Source organism: Cnephaeus nilssonii (assembly GCF_951640355.1).
Source record: "Cnephaeus nilssonii genome assembly, chromosome: Y".
NCBI lineage: Eukaryota > Metazoa > Chordata > Mammalia > Chiroptera > Vespertilionidae > Cnephaeus > Cnephaeus nilssonii.
In genome coordinates this window covers 4,177,934-4,186,566 of record NC_137096.1, presented here as the reverse complement: position 1 = coordinate 4,186,566, position 8,633 = coordinate 4,177,934, and positions in this window count along the sequence as shown.

Below are 8,633 nucleotides of genomic sequence, written 5' to 3'. Positions count from 1 at the left end.
CAAGAAATCCTAAAGGGACAGCTGTAATGAGAAGAAGAAATGAGAGAGAAACCTAGGGAAACTGAATTAAAATGGCAATGGAGAAACCACGATGGTGGCATAGGTAAACACCTGAAATTGCTGCCTCACACAACCACTTCAAAACAACAACTAAAAGACAGAATGGACATCATCCAGAACCACAGGAAGGCTGGCTGAGTAGAAATTCTAAAACTAGAAGGAAAGAGAAAAGCACACTTAGAGGAGATGTGGAAGTAAGGGCAGAGGTATGGAGGCACGCATGCCGAGAGGGCTAGCAACTGAGGATGAGGTTGTCTTTTACAAGTGGGAGGGAGACAGGCTCCTGACTCCTCTAAACTCTAGTTCCGGGCGAGAGTCTGGGGACCCAGACTCATACAGGGAGAAACTGGACTGTCTGGCATCAGGCAGAACTTGAGGGCAGCTTTCTCTCAGAGGTGCTTGCAGCAATTACCGTGGGACACTGAGACCTGGCAGCCTCTTAGGGTTCCATTGATGTTGGCTTCACCCTGAGACCTGGACCCAGCCAAACTGTGCACAGAGGCTTTTGCATATGAATGGCCTGCTCCTTTGAAATCTAAAATTACCTAACAAATGGCAGCTGAATCTGAGAAACCCAGAACCTCCAAAAGAAGGCCCAAGGCCCCACAGCAGCCTTCATTACATCACACCTGGGTCTCATCTGGGCAACTCCAAAACACAAACAAGAGGAATCTGCAGATCTCTCCATAGCTCCTGCTGGATGGCCTCAGGCAGAGGCTAAATTAGCACCTCCTTGGAGATACAAGAGCCAGTGTACCCGGTGGTCAGATTGGGACCATCCATATTACAACTCCTCAGATCCATAAGGGACACACTCAGTGGGCAGACTTAGTGAGCAACAAAGCCCCACTGAAGCAAGTCTTGCCTCATAAGGCTGTCTCCAGCACAGAAGTTCTCCCATCGTAGACTCAGCTGATCCTCACGGCCATTTGGCCTGGAGATCAATTTCTCTCAGTGATACCAACAACAATCAAGACTTAACTCCAACAAGACTGTGCACACAGCCCACAAAGGGGTGCACCAAGAGTGTCCACCTCAGATAACTGGGGAGGCTGAGCCACTGGGCCGTATAGGACACCTAGTACACAATGCCACTCTATTAATACAGGGAAGCAGCCAAAATGCAGGGACAAAGAAATAGGTCACAAATGAAAGAATTGGAGGAAAGCAAAGAGGTCACAAATGAAAGAACTGGAGGAAAGCAAACTCTATGATGTAGAGTTCAAAACCATGGTTATAAGGTTTTTCAAGAATATTCTAGAAACCGCCGATAAATTTAGTGAGACCCTTGAGGCTATGAAAATGGACCAACTAGAAATTAAGCATACACTGACTGAAATAAAGAATAATATACAGAGATCCAACAGCAGACTAGAGAATCACAAGAATCAAGTCAAAGATTTGAAATGCAAAGAAGCAAAAAACACCCAACCGGAAAAGAAAAACGAAAAAAGAATAAAAAAATATGAAGACAGTGTATGAGCCTCTGGGACAACTTCAAGGGTACCAACATCAGAATTATGGGGGTGCCAGAAGAAGGAGAGAGCAATATATTGAAAACCTATTTGAAGAAATAAAGACAGAAAACTTTCCCCAACTGGAGAACGAAATAGACGTACAAGTCCAGGAAGTGCAGAGAACTCCAAACAAAAGGAATCCAAAGAGGACCACAACAAGACACATCATAATTAAAATGCAAAGAGCAAAAGACCAAGAGAGAATATTAAAAACAGCAAGAGAAAAACAGTTACCTACAAGGGAGTACCCAAAGGATTGTCAGCTGATTTCTCAACAGAAAGTATGCAGGCCAGACGGGAGTGGCAAGAAATATTCAAAGTGATGAATAGCAAGAACCTATAACCAAGATTACTCTACCCAGAAAATCTATCATTCAGAATTGAAAGTCAGATAAAGAGCTTCACAGATAAGAAAAAGCTAAAGGAGTTCACCACCACCAAACCAGTATTTTATGAAATGCTGAAAGGTATTCTTTAAGAAGAGGAAGAAGAAGACAAAGGTAAAGATAAAAAATTATGAACAAAAAATATATATCTATCAAGAAGTTAATCTAAAACTCAAGTGAATAAAAAATCTGATGAACAGAATAAACTGATGAATATAATAGAAGCAGGGGCATAGAAAGGGAGTGGACTGACAATCCTTGCGGGGAAAGAATGTTGTGGGGGTCAGGAAGAGACTGGAGAAAAATCATACACCTATGAGTACAGTGGGGGGAGGGAGTAAGGGTAGAGGCTGGGGTGGGAACTGGACAGAGGGGAGCTATGGGGGAAAAAAGAGGAACAAATGTAATAGTCTGAACAATAAAGTTTTATTTTTTTAAAAAGCAATAAATAAGTAAAGATCAAAAATAACCCTTAATGTAAATGGACTACATGCCCCAATCAAAAGGCGTAGGGTAGCAGAATGGATACAAAAATATGAGCCAATTATAAGTTGTGTATAAGAGACCAACCTCAAAACAAAAGACACTCACAGAATGTGAGTGAAGAGATGGAAAAAAATATTCAATGCAAATAAAAAAGAAAAGAAAATATGGAGTAGAAATAAACATATCTAACAAAATAGACTTTAAAATTAGGCCATCACAGGAGACAACAAAGGTCACTACATAATACAAAGGGATTGACCCAAAACGAGGATATAACCCTGGTAGACATGAATGCACCCAATATAGAAGTAACTAAATATACTATTTAATAAGATAGTAATATGCAAATTGACCGTACCTCCTCTACAACTACAAGCCACGCACGCCAGCCAATCAGGAGCCAGTATGCAAATTAGCCCAACCAATCTTGTGTCCATCTTGGTTGGGTTAATTTGCATGCTCGCTCCTGATTGGCTGGTGGGTGTGGCTTGTAGGTGTAGTGGATTGATAATTAATTTGCATATTACTCTTTTATTAGGTAGAATTCTCTTTAATGCAGCAGAATATACATTCTTCCCAAGCTCCCATAATCATTCACAAAGAGAAACCACATGTTAGGACACAACATGTCTCTACAAGTTCAAGAACTGAAATCATATCAAGCATCTCTCAGATCACAGTGGGATGAAATGAGAAATCAACTAGAGTAAAAACATACAAATACATGGAGGATAAATATCATGTTAGTAAACAATGAATGGGTTACCAATGAGATCAGGAAAGAAATAAAAAAACTTCCTGGAAACAAATGAAAATGAACACACAACAACCCAAAATATCTGGGACACAGCAAAAGCAGTCCTGAGAGGGAAGTTCATAGCACTACAGGCATATCTTAAAAAAGAAAGAAAAAGAAAGAAGAAAGAAAGAAAGAAAGAAAGAAAGAAAGAAAGAAAGAAAGAAAGAAAGAAAGAAAGAAAGAAAGAAAGAAGAAAGAAGAAAGAAAGAAAGAAAGAAAGAAAGAAAGAAAGAAAGAAAGAAAGAAAGAAAGAAAGAAAGAAAGAAAGAAAGAAAGAAAGAAAGAAAGAAAGAAAGAAAGAAAGAAGAAAGAAAGAAAGAAAGAAAGAAAGAGGAAGGCAGGAAGGCAGGAAGGCAGGAAGGCAGGAAGGCAGGAAGGCAGGAAGGAAGGAAGGAAGGAAGGAAGGAAGGAAGGAAGGAAGGAGAGAGAGAGGAGAGAAAGAAAGAAAGAAAGAAAGAAAGAAAGAAAGAAAGAAAGAAAGAAAGAAAGAAAGAAAGAAGAAAGAAAGAAAGAAAGAAAGAAAGAAAGAAAGAAAGAAAGAAAGAAAGAAAGAAAGAAGAAAGAAAGAAGAAAGGAAGGAAGGAGAGAGAGAGAGAGAGAGAGAGAAGAAAGGAAGGAAGGAGAGAGAGAGAGAGAGAGAGAGAGAGAGAGAGAGAGAGAGAGAGAGAAAGAGGAGAGAAAGAAAGAAAGAAAGAAAGAAAGAAAGAAAGAAAGAAAGAAAAAAAAAGAAAGAAGAAAGAAAAGAAACAAAGAAGAGAGAAAAGAGAGAAAGAAGAAAGAAAAAGAAAGAAAGAAAGAAAGGAAGAAAGAAAGAAAGGAAGAAAGAAAGAAAGAAAGAAAGAAAGAAAGAAAGAAAGAAAGAAAGAAAGAAAGAAAGAAAGAAAGGAAGAAAGAAAGAAAGAAAGAAAGAAAGAAAGAAAGAAAGAAAGAAAAATCAGCAATACACAATTTAATCCTACAACTTAAAGAACTAGAAAGAGGAAAACAAGAATATCCCAGTTTAAGTAGAGGGAATCCTACCTAATAATAGACAAATATGCAAATTGACCATACCTCCGCTACACCCAAGCCATGCCCACCAACCCAAGCCACGCCCACTAGCCAATCAGGGCGAGTATGCAAATAAACCGAACCAAGATGGCTACAGCCACCGAGAGCAAGGTTTCACAGGCAACAGAGGGAAACAAGCTTTCTGCCTGCCCTTGACAGGCCTAAGCCTCCACTCAAGCTACAAAGTTTCAATTATAGAAGGTAAACAAATTCAAACAGAATGGCAGCAGCCACGGAGCTGGAGAGACCAGGCCAGGGTTGCCTGTGGTAACGGAGAAAGCAAAGCTTTCCGCACACCCTGGCCAGGCTCAGGCCTCTGCTTAAGGCTACAAAGTTTCAATTATAGAAGGTGAATTAACTCAAACAGAAATGGCTGCCGGTGGAGCATGCAGGAGGCTTGGCTCCGCTCCAGGCTACAAAGTTTCAATTGTAGAAGGTAAATTCCAGATACCAGTGCCTCCTCTTGGGTCCCCAGGGGGCATGGCTGGCCTGCAAACCACCACAGGCCCCTTGCTCAGGCTGCCCCATGCCCCAAGGGAACCCCCAACCTTATCTGGGACACCCTTCAGGGCAAACCAGCTGGCACCCACCCCTGTACCAGGCCTCTATCCTATCTAATAAAAGAGTAATATGCAGATTGACCACCACTCCAACACACAATATGTCTGCCCCCATGTGGTCAAATATCCTGCCCCCATGTGGACACAAGATGGCCACCACAAGATGGCCAGCAGGGGAGAGCAGTTGGGAGGCACCCGGCCTGCAAGGGAGGGAAGTTGGAGGCGATCAACCCTGCAGGGGAGGGCAGTTAGGGGTGACCGGGCCGGCAGAGGAGGGAAGTTGGGGGCAAACAGGCTGGCAGGGGAGCAATTAGGCATCAATCAGGCTGGCAGCAGAGTGGTTAGGGGGTGATCAGGCTGGCAGGCAGAAGTGGTTAGGGGCAATCAGGAAGGCAGGTAGGCAAGCAGTTGGGAGCCAGCATTCCTGGATTGTGAGAGGGATAACATCCCTCGAGGGGTCCCAGATTGGAGAGGGTACAGGCTGGGCTGAGGGACACCTCCCCCCTCCGTGCACAAATTTTGTGCACCGGGCCTCTAGTGAAATAATAAAGATTTGAGAAGAAATATATAACATAGAGACCATATATGTGTGTGTGTGTGTGTGTGTGTGTGTGTGTATTCTACCTAATAATAGACAAATATGCAAATTGACTGTACCTTCGCTATGCCCACGATTGGCCAAGAGGCGCGGGGGGGCAGGACTCGGGGTGGCCGGGGTGGCTGATTGGGCCGGCGGGACGCTGACCTCGCATCGCCAGCGGTGGCTCGAGCTCAGCATCTATGCTATGCTGTGCTGTGGCACAGAAGGGGCCTCTGGGGCAGCGAGCTCATGTCCCACCGCGGACCATCAAAAGCGGGGGAGCTGGGTGCCTGTCCGCTCAGGCACCAGGCCTTTCAGAAGCCTCCAGTTGGGCGGAGGCTTCTGAAAGGCCTGGTGCACCAGCGGACAGGCACCCAGCTCCCCCCCTAAACGTGCATGATTCAATCATGCACTGGGCCTCTAGTATATATATACCATCAATTAGCCCCACTCATCAAGGAACAGAGAGGACCCAAATAAATATAATCAGATATAAATGTGGAGGATTAACCACTGGCACCACAGAAATACAAAGGATTGTAAGAAAATACTATGAACAACTTTATGCCAACAATCTGAACAATATGGAGGAAATAGACAAGTTCCTTGAAAAATACAAACTCCCGAAAAACAAAAAAATGGCGGCAGAGTAGGCAGACATGTCCCGTGCCTTGTTCTGGAGCAGAAAGAAAGAACAGCTGAGGGTCACACAGGGAGTGTTTGTTGGTGAGTTAAGGGACAGCTATACACCAGGGAAAGGTGGGGGACTGCTGGACGGGAATCCCCTGACCTGGCAGCTTCCGCTGCTGCTGGGTTCCCTCCCGGAGCAACCCGCTCAGAAGCGGAGACTGCACCATCTTGAAGGGGCAAATGGATGTTATTGGAAGCCTGAAAATCTACAACTGCGGCCCCCACCGAACAGCTGCGAACCCCAGAACACTGTTCCCCAGTTGGTGCAAACACGCGGATTCAGAGGAGTTCTACACTCCACCACGGAAAGGTCAGATTTTGCCTGGGATAAGGTGAGGTCTCTCGTCCCAGCAGGAGCTGGAGGACGAGGGGAAGTCTGCGCCTAGAAAAATCCATGGCTGTTGGGGCTTGCGTGATCCATGAACGATGGGGGTTCTCAGAGCTGCTAACAGAAGGGATCTCTAAAAAGCAACCCATTTTGATTTGACTCAAAGGACAGCCTAAAAATTTTAAAAGTGTGCCAGCTGCTTAGACCCAAGGGGGAAAGAGGGGCTTATGCGCAGCTCTGTTGTTCGCACACTTGGGCTCTTTCCTCTTCAAATCCCTGCTTCTGATTACTAAGCCCAATACATAGGATCACCCAGTTGGGGACACCCTGGGAGACAACAGGGGAAAGTTGTTTTTCTGGACCCTGGGGATCGGAGCGGGGAGTGACTGTCAGAGAGCCAGCTCTGGGGCAGCCACAAACTGGTAGTGAGTGCCACAGGGAAAGCAGGATCTAAATATAGGCTAGAGAGGACTTATAGACCTGAAAGTCAATCCAGAAACACTGCCACCCAGGGGCGGAATCACAAATTGACTCTTGTGTAATCACAAATAAAGGAATACAAGGAATTAAGACACCGCCTGCTTAAAAATCAGGACTGGCTTACAACACTGAGGAGTAGTGGAATGCAGGGAACTGCAATACTGTCCTGACTGGGAAACAGGCATGCCAAACAGAACAATAGAGGAAGTGAATGACCTTCACTACTGCACATTTTTTTAAAAATATATGTTATTGATTTTTTGCAGAGAGGAAGGGAGAGGAATAGAGAGTTAGAAACATCGATGAGAGAGAAACATCGATCAGCTGCCTCTTGCACACCCCCTACTGGGGATGTACCCGCAACCAAGGTACATGCCCTTGACCGGAATCGAACCTGGGACCCTTGAGTCTGCAGGCCGACGCTCTATCCACTGAGCCAAACCGGTTTTGGCTGCACATTTATTTTTTATTTTTATTTTTTTCATCTTTTACTTAAGAAACTAATTTTTTTCTTTTTTCCTCACTTGATTTTACCTTTTTAATTATTACATTTTTATTTTCAATCAGTATTATTATCACTACTATTTTACCTTTTTTTTGAAGTGTCATTTTATTTTCTCTTTATTTTACTTTGTGATTAGTGTCCTACATTCTATTTTCATCTTTCCTTTAGCATTGTTTTACTTAATCTCAACTCTACTTTTATGCCATCACCCTCTTCCTAAGTTTTCCTCTTTTGGTGTCCTGTTTCTCTTACTCTTTTCCTGCTTTAGGTTTTCCCTATTCTTTTTTACCCCCTGTTAAAATTTCACCCTACTTATATATCTAATTTCCAATCCCCTGCTCCAAGTCCATACACACCTCTCTCTTCTCTGCCTTAACTATCCAAAAAATTGTTTTTCTCTCTGTCCTTTTGTTGTTGTTTGCTTGAATATTGATTATATCGATTTTTTATGCTTTTTTGTGAGATTGTTTTGCTTATTCTTATTTTTGTTTTGTTTTTTTTTGTTTGCTTTGTTTTTGTTTGTTTTTTTTTTTTTTGCTTCTGTTTTCCATCACCTCGCTTGATATTAGATGTTGTTTGTAGTTTGTATTAATCTCCAGGTACTTGTTGCAGGCATTTGCTGTGATTAGTGGCTGCTTTATTGGAGTTTTCTCCCCATATATATAGTTTGTTTCCCTTTTCTTTCTTTTTCTTTCAATATTTTATTCAAGTTTTATTTTAAGTGATGTTAATTACACCATTTGAAAGGGATGATCTAATTCCACACAATGGAAGACTCTAAAATGTACCCATTAAACTGCTAAAAAATAAACCGAGTGGCGAGAATACACAACAGAAGTCTAATTTAGGTTCTGAGTGTTGTCACCATGTGATTACAGTCACAGACTCTTCCCAGCTTGCAGCTGGAGCTCTTGGAAGCTATTTCATACTCTGGTGCAAGGGCAAAAGACCACAACATGAGAGGGAATTAACTCCTGAATTTATTGGCTTCATCACATCCACCTTCTCCACCCCAAAATGGCACAAAAGAAACTACCACACCCTGCAGACTACTTTTGGTGCAAAAGAGGTGATCGACTGGGGTGGAAACATGTCTAAAAAAGTCCCATCAGTTGAGTTTGTGCACACCATCAAATAGCAAGCCTCTCTCAGTTAGGGTAGTAAATCAAGATTCAATTCTCAGGAATTCATA